Below are 16,684 nucleotides of genomic sequence, written 5' to 3'. Positions count from 1 at the left end.
CTGCTCTGGGAGAACTTGATGTATTGATGGGAAAGTGAAGCCTCTCGGGAGCCCCTATAGCTGCCCACCCTCGTCCTGCTCTCTCGGCCCTCTCCTCCTCTGAGAGCTCAGGTCTCTGGCTGAGTGTGTGCATGTCCTGCTCAGTAGTGCATCCTAGTACCCACGGGAGCTCCTCAGCGATGCCTCCACCAAAGATAGCTAGAACTGGTGTTTGCGCCCCACCCTTGGATTGAGAAGACCCACCAGCACATGCTGGCCGCTCTTCAGCCCAACTCGACCCTGAATAAAAATCAAAATGTAAAAAGGGGGCAGCCCTTTTGGGTGTCAGCAGACACCTTGATATAGGGATTAAGAAATCTGAGCTTTCTCCCCAAATCTGCTCTGGATTTGGGTTCTCTGCTTTCAGAGCACTGATTAATGATGTTATATTGCACAGCTTATTACAAAGCTATTCTTTGTCCTTATTACAACCCTCAGGCCTAATTAATTCAAGCACATTGAGTTTTTTGAGGGGAATTTTGGCAACTGGAAGCTGGGAGCCAACATACATGCAAACAGAGAAAGGATGTGCTTGCTAGGCAAAGGGAATTTGAGACAGGCACCTGGGTGACCTTTTACCTGCCTCCACTGCAATATAATATCCATCAGATCCGGGACTTAATCTTTTTTTGTGCTGTGCTTTATCTCTAGTATAATAAGAAAGACTGGTTCAAATTAGGTCTTCAATAGATACTTGAGTGAATTAATGAATGTATTGAGCTGACCCAGCGAACAGGATACAATGGTGAATGACAGAGGTATTTCCTGCCCTCATGGAGCTTTTCATCTAATGGGAATCCAGATATAGATCTTCCTCAAGTCTCTCTTTTTTTTTTTTTTTAAAGATTTATTTATTTATTTATGTAAGCACTGGGTTCAGTCAGAAGCACGGGAGGGCGAGAGAATTCACCAGAGCCAGAGCGGGGAACAGAACAGGCAGACTGATGAAGATACACACTGCTGAGAGGAGAAACGGGTGCGACAGGAGAGGTCTGTCGCACCATGTGGGATCGAACTGGAGCTGCAGAGGCTGTGGGCAGCTTCGCAGCCCAGCGCTCAGCTGCTGCGCCACCAGGGGAGGCCCATTCTTCAAGTCTCTCTCTTTTTTTTTTTTTTTTTAAAGATTTATTTATTTATTTATACAAGCACTGGGTACAGTCAGAGGCGGGAGAGGGTGAGAGAATTCACCAGAGCCAGAGCGGAGAGCAGAACAGGCAGAAGGACCGAAGCACACTGCTGAGGGGAGCAGTGGACGCGGCAGGAGAGGTCTGCGCCCATGTGGGACCCTCGCCTGCGGCCGGGGATCAAACCGGCGCTGCAGAGGCTGTGGGCAGCTTCGCAACCCAGCACTCAACTGCTGCGCCACCGGGGAGGCCCTCCTCAAGTCTCTTGAGGGCACTAGACTCTCCTATAGCAGAAAGCTAGGCAATGCCAGTTGGTCATTTCATGCCACCAATCAATCAATGTGCCCTTGGATCGAGTGCATCCCTTGCACACTTGGTAACTGGCATATTTTATTCTCAAGGAATCAGGATGGTATTCTGGTTCAATGCTCAGTAGGTAGATCTGTATTTAAAAAGGAGAACTCAAGTGGCAACTACCACACATTTTGGCCCCTGCTGGGACTCTGTAAACCCTAGAGATCAATGGATTCGCTTTTATAGTCTCATCCACCTGATGTGTATGGACATAAACAGCCTTCCTCAGTTTTCTTCAATTTGATTTTTTCAGTTGTGTGTAAGTTCCCCCAGTGTTGATGAATGGTGTGTCTGTGTGTGTCCCTGGGTAGATGAGCTCACATGTAATTGGTTAAAGGGTGATGGGTTTTGTCTGAAGTACCATCTTTAATTACAATGTGACTTTCAGTGTTTGAGTCATGTGTGTTCAGACACTTTCATAATTCACCTTGGAAAATGGGAAAAATAGGTTTGGGTGAAATATAAAGAGGCTACTGAAGTGTCATGTGGTGGTTATGTAACCATGGATTATATAATGTCTTTGAGTAAGGGATAGAGAGAGGATGTTGTTTAGAAATTTCTAGTAATTTGAAGACATTCAAAAACAATAATGTTCTTGAGCATGATTGTGTTTGTTGCTAGCTTTTGGCAGAGATGTCATGAGGGTTTTCACACTCCTTACCCAGGCAGTGGACCTGACTGCAGGGGTGGGTCTCTGGCTTGAAGACCACACCTCTGCCCCATTACTGTATTGCTTTTTTGCCCCTTGGTGGGTCCTCCTGATTGGCTACCCTCTCACCCACCTCTTGGAACAGCTGCCTTGATGCCTGAAATATTTAATAGGACCAAGCCTATTAATTATTTTTTCCAGCTTTGTGCTTGAATTTCATCTAGATTTAGAGATTTGATTGAAAGGATATTATATATCAGAAAACTACATGGTTTTATTTACTACATGCTAATTTTTTGTAAGAGGATAGTGAAAGCTAGTTATTAATGTTTTAAATGTTTGTTGACTAACAGAATATTTGTGAAAATAAAGTGTGGGCACATATTGCCATGGTTCATTAAATGGATGTTGACCCACATAACGGTGACATGGGGGCTAGGAGGCAGGAGAGATGGGTTCTTGGTGCTGCTTGGTTGTGACCTTTGTTAAGTTGCTTACTTCTCTTGGCCTCTTCTGCAAGACTAGATACACTTTGAGGATACCTTTAACTCTATGAGAAAAACTCCAGGTCTAGGTGCAGGAAAGCCTGCAAAATCAGCAAGGCTTGTTGTCATTAATCTCCTAGATGTTTGAGTCAAATTTGGACATGCAAACAAGGAAACCAAGCAGCGAAGGCTCCATCTTATCAGATACCCTAACTTAATTTTGATCAAATATTGTTTTCTTATGAAATAGATTACTATAATAATAATATGCTTGGGTGAAAAGCATTGGCTCCAGATAAAGGGATTGTTTATTTTAGTCCTCCCAGTTCTTGGAAGGGAAAGCTAATATTTTCATCAGAATTGAGGTGTGTTTTCTCTTGGGAAAACTCATGCCATAGAAGCCAATATATACATTGCCCTGGGTCTTGATGGGAAATTCTATACCGGAGACAATCAAAAATGTTCATGTATTTATTTATTTTTTTCTTAAGCAAAAACAGCTTCACCAACAAGTTTGGCAAGTTGGCATATTAGAATTGTTTTCCCTTTCAGAGGAGGGATGGACAATAATGATATGGGGCAAAAAACTTTTCCAGGAAGTGCTTTTGTGTGTAGGGAGGCGGAAGAACCCACTCTTGAGGCACAACTGTCATGAGATACCATTCATACTACAATCCACATATGGAAACTCTGTCCTTTGCATATTGGTGTACCTTTTAGGCAATAGCCAGTCACACCTATTTAATCTCTCGTTATAGCCAGACCACCATTAGAGCTGTAGCTGTTGTTTACAGGGAGCTGAATAATCAAGAAACAGGCCAAAGATGGTCAAGTGAGTTTGTCATATTTTGCCTTTCGGAGCCATTAAAAGAAGTTCTGTGAGAGTCAGTGGGTACATGGGTGACTCCATCAATCCTAAATAAGAACCACCTTCATGCCCACTTTGTCCTTCCAATGGAGCAGGGATACTCACAGATACACAGGTAGAGACAAGCCCAATTACATGGACGGCTCCATGGGAAGCCTGAGCCTAAACAGAAATACGTTTCATGCAATTTCAAGTGTTCTTTCCAGCAGGACAAATATAATAAAAAAAAAATTTTTAAGATTGATTTATTTATTATACAAGAACCGGGGTTCAGGCCAGATGCTCAGGAGGGTGAGGGGATTCACCAGAGGCAGAACGGGGAACAGAACAGGCAGATGGACTGAAGTATACTGCTGAGGGGAGCAGCGGGTGGGACAGGAGAGGTTTGCTGTGACATGTGAGATTTTCGCCAGCCGACTGGAATCAAACCCGAGCTGCAGAAGCTGCAGACAGCTTCACAGTGTGGCACTCAACTGCCTGCACCACCAGGGAGGCCCTATAATAAAAAATTTTACATTCATCTCAAATACTATAGACTAAATGATGGCGCCAAACAAACTGGCCTGCTTTTAACCACTCTTTTGGGCAGGACTACTGCAAGGTGAGATCATGTTGGCGAGTCAAGGGTTAACGTAGTTAAAGAGAGGAGACAATATTCCTCTCACCTCAGAAGGAGGAAGAAACTCTGTTGTAGTGGATTTCACTTCCTTCTTTGATTTATTAGATTTTATGGGAATTTTAATGTGGCATGGCCTTTGTATCAAATCACCAAAAGAGGGTATTGCACTCTCAGGAAATCCTATACACTAAAAAAAGGAATTTAGCAACAAGTAGAGTAAAATTCACACTACTAGCTAAATCACACTAAAATTCACACCACAAAAGTGTCATTACTCCACAAAAGGCTCTTTGAGTGACACTCCCCCACCTCCCCAATCCCCCCACTTTAAAAAGAGCCTGCTAAATGAGGGACATAGCCTGTTTCCCGAGTAATGACTTCAGGTAAATTGTCACAAATGCGGCCAAATGTCCTTTGTGCCTGGCCAGCCCCAGGAGAAATCAGCTCATTTATAATTATGACGTCCGTGTGCGCTGGCATCAAATCTTCCACCCCACTTGCATGCAAAATTATATTTTAGTGCTCAGGAATGTTTTTTTTTTCTTTTCTTGACCACCTCTGTGCCTCCAAACAAGAGGCTCTTATGGGCAACACCTTTTTATTTATGAGAAAAACATTTGCAGATCTTTTATATTTGTTTAACTTTGTTTTTACCAGAAAATAAGGGGCTGTGTATGGTGTATTTATGAGACCAAATTAACTAATAGAGTTTAACTGTGGGTTGAGTGCTCTGAGGAAATGTTTGGGAACTGAACTTACAAACAGAAGCCCAGTGTTCAGGGTCCCTGGAGAAATCATGACCAGCCCCATTCATTGAACATTCTGTGCTGGGCACAGGAGACAGCAGGAGATGGAGAGAGAGGGGACCAAGTGTTTGAATAAGATGGAGCAGTATTATTTTTTTTAATTTTTCGTAGAAAAACTGGGCAAGAGGTGTAGGGGGTGAGAGGAACCACCAGAGACAAAGCAGGGAGCAGAACAGGTGGATTCACTGAAATCCACTGCTGAGGGGAGCAGTGGGCGAATCAGGAGAGGTCTGCTGCGCCATGTGGGTCAGCTCCCTGGTCGGGGATCGAACTCAGGCTATAGCGGTGATAGTGCTGAGACTTAAGTCCTAGGCCCCCAGCAGGCACTGGAATAGTATTTTGAGGAACCCAATGTTAAATATTGATAGTTTGTTGTTGTTGTTGTTGTTTTTTATTTATTCCCCCGCCACTGGATTTTTAATTTTTTTTTTATTTTTTACATCACTGTTCTTTTTTTTTTTTTAAGATTGATTTATTTATTTATACAAGCACTGGGTACAGTCAGAAACACAGGAGGGTGAGAGGATTCACCAGAGCCAGAGTGGGGAACAAAACAGGCAGACTGACGAAATACACTGCTGAGGGGAGCAGCGGGCGGCAGGAGAGGTCTGCGCGCCATGTGTGACCCTCACCGGTGGCGGGGGAATCAAATTGGCGCTGCAGAGGCTGTGGGCAGCTTTGCAGCCTAGCGCTCAACCTCTGCACCCCCGGGGAGGCCCCACTGTTCATTTTTAAACAATATTTGCTTCTCCCCACTCCCTCAGGTGTAGTCCCCATAGAGTTTCCTTCACCAATGCAGCCATGCACCATCACCTCAGTCCCCTGTGCTCCTCCCTCCCTCCCTCTGATCCCTCTCCCTCCTCCCTTGCAGGATGTCTCTGGTTTATAATTGTCCATTTTTGTTTTGTTGTGATTTGCACTGTTATTATTTTTTTACACTGCTGTCTTATTTGGTTCCCTTATATTCCTCCTATAAGTGAAAGCATGTTGTTGTTTTTTGAAACAATGATAGATATTAGTTGTTATTTAGGACAACTGATGAAATCTTATAATAAATACATTTGTGAAATGATTGTGACTGATTGTTAATAGAAACCCAGAACTGTTGGTAAAAATCCCTCGTAGAACTGTCTCCTGGAATGCTGGTTGCAACTGCTCCCAGCACAGCCAGCACTAAGTGAAACCCTTTTCATTTGTGAGCTGGTGACCATGGAGAACTTTTTTTCTTAAGTTGCTTGTTGTGCTAGACCCGTCTATTTTGAACAAATAGACTAGTGAGAACGAAAGTAGACAGAAATGTCTCTTGCTCAAAAAAGAGAAGACATCATTTAGGAAAATCTTAAAACTCTTTTTTTATACAGAAAACTTTTTTTGACTTTTGACTTTTCTGTTCCACACAATATCACCTCGCTCTTGAAGTGATCAGGGAAATGTTCAAAGACTCAAAGCAATTTTTTATAACAGATATTCCAATTTTGGGTCATCGTGTGCCCAGGCAGCCAAGGGAAGAAGCAAGGGTGGCCCTGTCTTGTCTCCTCATTCCCCGCTTTGCTCCATCACTTCCTTTCCACTTCCTCTTTTGGTCTGAATTCTAAAATGTAACACTCAAGAGGGCTCATAACACTCATTTCCGTTTGTGTGGCATTTTCCAGTAAATTGATCAACTATATTGTGCACAGGAAATAGCCCAGTGGGTGGTGTGTGCTTATGTGACCTCAGGTCCATCTGCCACCCGGGACATCAGCTTCTTGTCCCAGCAGCCAGGCCATCTCGACCCCCTGGGTCATCTTGACCTCCAGGTCTACATTTATTTTACATCAAAGAAGCAAAGGCAGAATATTACTTTTCAGTAGACATTTATCAAATAATCGGTATGTCATTTTTATTCTTGCTAAAATGGATTGTGTCCTTTAGAATAAGCAACTGGTAATTTTTTTTAATGACAATAGTATAGAAGCATTGAAAATAATCACAGAGAGAAGACAAGCATGGTTATGCAGAATTTGGCTGGAGAATGCTGGGATGGACAGGGTCAGAGTCTTTAAAATAAATGACCCCACCAGATGCTCCTTGCTTAAAGCAAGGGCCCACGGGATTAATGAGAGAGAGGAGAAAGGAGAGAGGAAGGAGAGAGGAGAGAGAGGAAACTGTACCCCTGGAAGCAAGAAGAAAAGACAAATAATTTAATAATTTTTACGTAACTTTCTAAGGAGAGTCTTTTTTCAAGTCAAATGTTAGGTCAGCAAGTGTTTTAGTTGGGTAGTTTCTAAAATGTTTGACTTGGGAAGTGAGCACAAAGTCTTCAGTTTATGCCTGTTGTCTGTCATAATCACTATTAACATCACCTTTCACTGTTAAAAATGACTCGTTTGTGTAATCAATTATGTGGTCACGCTAATGCTAATCAGAACCAGCGTCTCGAAATGGGACCTTTATTGAATTAGGATCATAGAATCCTATCTCTAAAGATTTTGCAGCCAGGAAATTTCTAAAAATAGTGTCCAGTGTGTTGGAGGGTCATACTTCTGTCTTTTGTTAAGGGCACATCCAGAGTGACCTCAAGTTCTCATTTCTGACTTCCTTTCCTGGTTACCCATGCCTGGGTATCTCTAAAAAACCGTCTTCCTTTGTCCACCGGTCAGGGAAGGGGCAGGAATAAGTCTCCATAGGACATAGACACAAAAATATCTTTTTCTTGTGCTGGGCAAATGTAACATTTTAATATGTTAAATCTTTCCCTGCTAAACTTATATTTTCCTGCTAACCTTATGTAATGAGACTGCCAAAAAATTCCAACGCAAGATCAGTAAAATCAGAGAGCTCTCCCAACACTGTGATGAAAGCTTACAATCCACCCTTACTTACTAAGAAATTCGGAGGAGAGGGGAGGTTGTCAGATTACAAAGACAGTGAGACACGCCTGTAGGTACCCACCACAGCCGCGGTGGAATTCTTTCTTGACACCCTGGAACAGTTTAGCAGTCCTCTGTTCCCTCAAAGGCTCTCCCAGAGCAGAGTATGAAGACAGCAAGTGCAGTTCAACCATGCACCCAGCAGGGAGAAGCCACTAGCTCAGAGGCGGCCTCTTCTTCCAGTTCTTTCTGAGTTTCCCGCTAGTCTAGCGCCCTCTAGCGGCGGCTGACTCGCTGGCTCAGGACTGACTGAGCACCACAAAGGGGGGTCTTTTCATTATGTTTTATAAAGAAGACAAAATCTTAAGACCTACCAAGGGCCGCGAGGTATGTTCTCCCTTGAGGGGAGAAATCAAATATTGTACAAAAAATGAACAACAATGTAAGAAGAAAATTATGTTCATGCCTTTTCCTTATCTCTTTGAGGGTGAAATAACCTTCAGATTCTTCAACATTTGTTCCCCAGAAACTTCATGATAAAAAAAAAAATATTTAGGAAAAAATAAAAGAACATGCCTCCTGCTTTCAGGTTCTGCTCATATCACTGTGAGCTGTGTTTGTTTACAGGGAAGGTGATCGAATTACAGTCTCCTCTGTAAGATTTAAACAAACAGGTGTTTAAGCCATTTTGAAATGTGCAAAATTAGAAGGATCCTATCCATGTGAGAAATACCTTTGATGCAATTCTTTAAAGTTGAGACAATTGTTTCCACCCCTTACATACTTGGTCAGTAATTTTCCTTCATTTAAAGCAATAAAGTTCAGGTTGTGCTGACTTCAGTACAGCAGGAATGCAACTGGGGGTTTCATTTTTCAGGCATACTTATTATGCTGAGGATTGAGAGTCTCTCTGAGGCTAGACCCATTATGTACACTGCAAGGTATATGCTGGTATACCCATTTTACAGGAAGGTTCAGAGAGGTTAAGAATTGATCCACAAAGACTCATTCAGCAAGTAAAACAGCCAGCATTTGAATCTGTTTAGCTTCCCTGATGGCCAGCTTTTCGGCCAGGCTATGACCAGCCCACGAATAACGGAGAATTTCCATTAATTAGGGTGATTTAATGGAGCTAAGATTAACAAATGTGCCTTTACATTTGGCTGTTTTTAAATACTTGCTTTAGAGTAAAGGAGTCATTAAATTTAGGGTAGGCAGTAGGCAAGTATTTAGTCTAAAATCTTTGTCAATTCCTGCTGTGATTTTTCCCACTAGCTATGTCTATGCTTCTCCCCGATAGAAGACTTCTAAGAAAACATTGTCTGTTTTAAAAATTATTAAAGTCCTTCCTTCATAATTAGCATCTGTCTCCCTTTCTGCCTTTGAAATACACCGAACAGAGCCTGCCACATCCTGGGAAATGGAGAGCATGTGTTCATTTAGAATTCTGCTCTATCGATAGATTATTTGTTCCCTTCATTTTTTTCTCATATGATGTATTGGGCTGTCAGAAAAGTCATGACATTTTTTCTATGTTTTTCAAGCCTGGTTTGAGGTCAGGTTTGTATCCCACTTAATTTCTTCTGCACACATGGAGTTGGACTCTATCTCTTTTAAGAAGGGGCATCTGGCTCCCTGGTGTCCTAGGGGTTGAGGCTCAGCTATCACTGTGACCACTTGTGTTAGATCCCCGGCCAGGGAGCTGACCCACATTATGCAGCAGACCTCTCCTGTTTTGTCCGCTGCTCCCCTCAGCAGTGGATTTCAGTCAATCTGCCTGTTCTGCTCCCCACCCTGTCTCTGGTGGATCCTCTCACCTCCATCCTTGGCCCCCCGCACTTCTGGCCTAGACCTCAGTTCTTATATGCATAAATAAATAAAATAAATCTTTCCTACAAAGGGGGGCATCCAGGACTGAAGATGGTTTCCTTAGTGGGATCAGTACACTGGGCTGCTGCTGAGCCAAGTTGCTGTCCACTTGGGGTGAGGTTACCCCTGATTCAAGCCCTTCTGTCTATTTCACCCACATGATTGCTGGTAAAATACACCTTCCTCATCCCGAACTAGTACAGATTTTATTCCTATTTGCCAGCATATATCTTGACTCAGCTTCTTTCATTAGGTCAGTCCATTGCTCCAAATTATCAGGATATTTCCACTATTAACTTCAAGACAAACAAACCCTAGTTATAAGAAAATGACTTTGGTTCGCATGCAACTTTTGTTTTTGTTGATGCCATTTATTTTCAGATGCAAATGTTTTGTAAGGATGAAAACATATACATGTCTTGACTTTAACGTTGTGGGACTGTTGGGCCTTCTCTGCAGTGAGTAGTGGGTGTGGGGTGGTAGGGGGTGGGATGGGCAGGTGGAATCCTCTTGTTTCCTGCCTGCAGCAATTTATTGCCTTGATTTTAGTTTGCAGCAAAATGAATATGGAAAAACTGCATGGCTTCTCAAAGGAGATGTGAAATTCTTAAAAGCTGTGCCAATATCCCATTCCAGTGTGAGTTTTCTAATTTTTCAACTATTTGGAACAAGGATGAAAAATGGGGCTTTTCCAGTCAGCAACACAAGATTATGGAGTTCTTCTAAATCACTCAATTGTGACTTTATACCAAGAGTGAAATCCCTAAAAGTATAGACTAGGAATAGATAACAACATTACCTATAATTGAAGTTTAACTATTAAAAATGTAGCAATTACTGAGACCCCAGGGTAGGCAAGTGGTAATGATTTTAGGTCAAATTGACTTTTCTCAAATCTGGAATAACCTTTATATTTTATTTAAATTTTAAGTAAGGGATTATATAATTTTTTTAATATTAAAGTACTTTTTCTTTTATTGTTGATACCCCATCTGCCTCTGTGCCCTTCACCCTTTTCCCTACTCCATCTGATTACCATTATCTTCTTTTTGTTGTTGAATTCAAATTTTTATTTCTTCTGTTGTTTGCATGTTATTGCATTTTTGGTATTTATATTTCACAGATGAGTGAAACCATTTGATATCTGTCTTTCACTTTAAGGCTTATTTCACCCAACATGATCACTTCAGGGTCCTTCCTTTTTGTGCTAAGTGCCACCATTTTATCTTTCTTCATGGCTGTGTAATATTCCATCAAGTGTATGTTCATTCATCTGTTGAAGGGCACTTGGGTGGGTTCCATGACTTGGCAATTGTGATCAGTACTGCTATGTACATAGGTATAGATAGATCTTTTTGTGTTAAATTTTTCATGTTATTTGGATAGAGACCTAATAGCAGTATTGCTGGTCAAATGGGATTTTCATCTTTATTTTTTTGAGAAATTTCCATATCATTTTCCATAGGAACTGTATTAACAGTGGATGAGAGTTCCTTTTTTTACCATAACCTCGCCAACGTTTATTAACTCTGTTCTTTTTTATAATGGGCCATCCTCACAGAGGGCCATCCTCAGTGTGGTTTTAATTTGCACTTCTTTTATAATAAGTGACGTTTAACATTTTTTTCATGTATCAATAGTCTATCAGAATGTCTTCTTTAGAGAAGTGTCTATTGAGTCCCTTTGCCATTTTTCAATTGGGTCATTTGTTTCTTTGTTGTTGGATTGTATAAGTAGTTTGTGAATCTTGGAGATCAACCCCTTACCAGATGTAGGCTGCCTTTGGGTTTTTGTGATGGTTTCTTTTGAAAAGCTTTTAAGTTTGATGTAGACCCACTTGTTTATTTTTGCTTTGTTCCCCTTGCTGCTGGGTTTGTATTCCCAGTGCATCTTTGTGGTAGATGTCATGTTGTGTGACCCCAATGTTTCCTTTTTAGTACTTTATCATTTCCATTCTTTTGTGCAAATCTTTGACCTATTTGAGTGAATTTTCATGTATGGTGCTAAATAAGGGTCTTCCTTTATTTTTCGGCATTGGCTATCCATGTCTTTTCTCTGTTGTGTGGTCTTAATTCCTTTGTCGAAAATTAGCTGTTGACACTTACATGGATTTATCTCTGGGCTTTCAATTTTATTCCATTAGTCTCAGTTTCTTTTCATGTTCCATACAGTTTTGATTACTGTTGCTGTGTGATATTGCTTGAAATACGGGAAGTGTGATGCCTCCATTTTTCTTCTTTTCTTTCAAGATTGTTTTAGGTAGTCAGGGTCTTTTGTGGTTTTGTATAAATTTGATAATTATTTGTTCTATTTCCTTAAAAAAAGTCACTAGTATTTTGATAGATATTGAGTTAAATCTGTAAATTACTTCAGTTATTATGGCCATTTTAATAATGTTAATTCTTCCCTACCCATGATCATGGGCTGTCTTTCCATTTCTTTGTGTTTTCTTTTATTTCTTTAAATAGAGTTTTATAGTTTTCACTGTACAGGTCCTTCACCTCCTTCATTTGGTTTATTCCCAGGTATTTCATTCTTTTTTTGTCATAATTATAAATGGAACATTATTCTTTATTACTCTTTCTTCTGATACATTGTTCACATGTAGAAATGCCACTGATTTTTACGTATTGATTTTGTATACTGCCACCTCAGTCTATAATTTTGTATACTGCCACCTTACTCTATAAATTTGCTATTCCTAAAAGTTCTTTTGCAGGATCTTTTGGTTTCTCTAAGTATGTTAGCATGTCACTTGAGAATAGTGACAATTTCACTTCTCTTCTAATTTGGATTCCTTTTATGTCTTTTTCTTGCCTAATTACTCAGCTAGGACTTCCAGAACTATGTTGAATAACAATGATGAGAGTGGACAACTCTGTCTTGTTTCTGACCTTGGTGAAAATGCTTTCAGCTTTTCACCATTGAGTGTGATATTGGCTGTAGGTTTGTTATAATATGGCTTTTATATTTAGATAAGTTCCATTTATTCCCATTTTTGGGAGGATTTTATCATAAATGGGTATTAGATCTTGTCAAATGTTTTTATGGCATCTGTTGAGATGATTGTGTGATTTTTGTCTTTTTTTTTGTTGTTGTTGATAGGATGGATGACATTGATTGATTTAGATATCTGAGCCAACCTTACATCCCTAGGATAAAGCTTTCTTGGTCATGATAGATGACTGTCTTGATATGTGGCTGTCTTTGGTTTGCTAGGATTTTGTTGAGAATTTTTGCATCTATGTTCATCAGAGATGTTGATCTATAATTTTCTTTTTTTGTACTGTATTTGTTTGATTTTAGGATCAGTTATGTTGGCTTCATGTTGGGGAGATTTCCTCCCTCTTCAATTTTTTTGAAGTGTGTATAAGATAGGTATTATTAAATCTTCTTTATAGGTTTGGTAGAATTCACTGGTGAAGCCAGCTTGTACTGGATTTTTGTTCATGGGGAGGCTTTTTATTACTCTTTCAATTTCAGTAATTGTGATGGGACTGTTTAAGATGTCTGTCTCATCCTGGTTCAATCTTGGGAGGTTGTGTGAGTCTGAGAATTAGTGCATTTCTACTTGGTTTTGTTTGCATAGAGTCTTTTATAATAGGTTCTTATGATCCTGTGTATTTCTGCAATATCTGTTGTAATTTCATCTCATTCATTTTTTATTTTATTTGGGGTTTCTCCCCTTTTTTCTGTAAGCATAGCTAAAAGCTTGTCAATTTTGTTCATTCAAAGAACCAACTCTTAGCTGATCTTTTGGACTTTTTGTTTTCTATTTCATTTATTTACACTCTATTTTTTACTATCTCTTATCTTCTACTGGTTTTGGGGTTCCTTTGTTGTTCTTTTTCTATTTTTTTCAACTGCAGAGTTAGATTGTTAAGTTGGGTTCTCTCTTATTTTTTTATGTGGGCCTGTATTGCTATCAAGTTCCCATGTGGTACTGCTTTTAAAGCATCCCATAGGGTCTGGTAGTTTGTCTCTCTGTTTTCATTAGTCTCAAGATATATTTTTATCTCTTTGATTTCTTTGTTGACCCAAGGATTGTTCAAAAGCATTCTGTTTAGTCTCCGCATACCTTGGTTTGTTCCAGGATTCCTTTTATGGTTAATTTCTATCTTTACAGCACTATGGTCTGTGAAAATCTTGATATAATTTCTATTTTTGTATATTTTCTGAGACTTGTTTTATGTCCTAGCATATGAACTATTCTTGAAAATGTTCCATGTGCAATGGAGAAGAAAGTATATTCATTGCCTTTAGGATGGAAAACTCTGTAAATGTCCAATAAATCATTCTGATCTAGTACTTCAGTTAAAACTATTATTTCCTTGTTAATTTTCTGTCTGGATGATCTATCCCTTTGTGGGCAACAACTGTATTTTTGTTGATACAGTGTTTGAGGTCTATTAATAGTTGCTTCATATAACTAGGTTCTCCTATATTTGGAGCATAAGTATTAATAAGAGTTATAGCTTCTTGTGCCTCCCTGGTGGTGCAAGGGGTTGAGCACAGCACTGTGAAGCTATCCGTAGTCTCTGCAGCACCAGTTTGCTTCCCTGCCAGCCAGGGGGCTACCCACATGGCTCAGCAGACCCCTTCTGTCTGGCCTGTTGCTCCCCTCAGCAGTGTATTTCAGTGGATCTGCCTGTACTGTTCTCCACTCTGTCTCTGGTGAATCCTCTTATCCCCGCACCTCTGGCCTGTACCCCAGTTCTTATATGCATAAATAAATAAACATTTTTTTTTTAAAAAGATTTATAGCTTGGTGAGTTGTTCCCTTGATCATTATATAGTGTCCATATTTGTCTTGGTGACCTTTTCGAGTTGAAAGTCTAGCATATTGGATATAAGAATGGCAGTTCCTGGTTTACTCTGAATTATTAGCATATATGACCTTATTCCAGCCTGTTATTTTTAGTTTGTTTTTATCTTTCAGTTTTAAATGGGTCTCTTGTAAACAAAATATTTGATGGCTGGAATTTTTTTCACCTACCTTGTTATGGGTGTGTCTTTTTTATTGGTGAGTTCAAAGCATTCACATTTAGGGTGATTATTGATAAGAATTGGTTATTTTCTGTCATTTTCTTTTTGATTTTTTTTGGTGGTTATTTCTTTTTCCCTTTGTTTCTCTCTACTATTTCTGGATGGCTTTCCTATGAGTTCAGTGTCTTTACTTCTTCATTTGCAGGTGTCGATTTTGGATTTTTGAATTAACGGTTCCCATGGGGTTTTACTTGAATTTCTGTTTTGGGTCCTTTATGAGCTGGTATCTGCTCTCTGACATTTAACTCCGACTGGTTCTACCCATTTCTTCCTCCCCCTTAGTATTTGGTGTTAACTCATGCTATTCTTGTTCTTAGTACTGGTGTTTATCGCTCTTGTCGTTTTGCTGGGGAGTTTGTGCTTCAGTTTTTCTTGTGGAAAACTTTTTAAGTATAAATTGAACAGCAAGTCTGGTGGTGGCAAATTCCATTAGCTTCTGTTTGTCTGAGAAGACCTTTATTACCCCTTCATACTTCATTGATAATCTAGCAGGATAAAGAATTCTGGCTGACAGCTCTTGTCTTAAAATTGCCAATATTTTCTTCTACTCTTTTCTTTTTTTTTTTTTTTAGAAATTTAACTTTTTTTTTTAAGATTTATTATTTATTTATTTATTTGCACAAGCACTGGGTACAGTCAGAAGCGCGGGAGGGTGAGAGAATTCACCAGAGCCAGAGCGGGGAGCAGAGCAGGCAGAAGGACCGAAGGACACTGCTGAGGGGAGCAGCGGGCGACAGGAGAGGTCTGCGCACCATGTGGGACCCTCCCCCGGTGGCCGGGGAGCATCCGGGGATCGAACCGGTGCTGCAGAGGCTGCGGGCAGCTTCGCAACCCAGCGCTCAACCGCTGCGCCACCGGGGAGGCCCTTCTACTCTTTTCTTGCTTGTAGAGTATCTAGTCTGAAATTCAGGGAATCCTAATTTGGGAGCCTTTATGTTACTATTTTTCCCCTTGCTTCCTACAAATTTTTTTCTTTATCTTTGATTTTTGGTAGTTTGGCAATGATGTATCTGGCTGTAGATCTTTTGCATCTAAGAATTTAGTTGTTCTCTCTGCTTAGCGGATGTCAATATTTAATTCAATCTGAAGGGCTCAATTACTGTTTTTTTGAATAGGTTTTCAACCCCTACTTCTTTTTTTCCCCTTCTGGGATCCCAATCATTTGTAGGTTTCTTCTTCTAACTAAATATGATATTTCTCATAGTTCACTTTTGCTATGTCTTGATTCTCTTCTTCTAAATGCGTAATTTGTTTATTTGAGTCTTCTACAGCTGAAATTCCTTCCTTTGTTGTTTTGATTCTATTTAAAGCACAAAGTTTATCTGCATTTCACTTGAAATCTCTTTTTGTGATCTTTTTATGTATTCAAACTCTTTAGTGAAGAACTTTCTTTGTTCCTGGATCTCTTTTTTGAGATCTTGTGTCTGTCTACCTGCCTTTGACTGGTCTTCCAGTATCTCACTTAACATATTTAATATTGTTTTGAAGTCTTTGTAAGGTAGTTTCCTTATTTTTTGTCTCCTTTACACTGTTCCAGGACTTCTGTCCTTCCCATTGCTTTTCTATCTTGTGTTGAGGTGTCCCTTGTTTCCTGGGTGTTGGTATTGCCTTGTTTATTGCTATTTATTTGTGCCTATGTGGTTGGGGCGCTGGGGATTTATCTATATCCTCTTAGTTATCTTGTTGTGAGGTGGAGATAGGAGGTAGGTCTATGGCTTTAATACTTGATCTTGGTTTGAGGAGTGGGTTAGTCACCTCTGTCTCTGGTTTTGTTCCACAGGGAGCTGTATCTGTGCTTAGGTTGTCTTCAATTCCCTCCCCACCTCGCTGTTGCTCTTTTCTTCCCAGGTTGTGATCTCTGAAGCTTGGGTCTCCCAGTGGGAAGGGCAATACCCAGAACTCCTGTTTCCCACTGCAGGGATAGTTTGCACTGGGCTGAGAGGTGGCACTGTGTGTGTGTGTGTGTGTGTGTG

Source organism: Talpa europaea, assembly GCF_964194135.1.
Source record: "Talpa europaea genome assembly, chromosome: 15".
In the NCBI taxonomy this organism is placed as follows: domain Eukaryota; kingdom Metazoa; phylum Chordata; class Mammalia; order Eulipotyphla; family Talpidae; genus Talpa; species Talpa europaea.
This window is presented reverse-complemented; position numbering follows the sequence as displayed.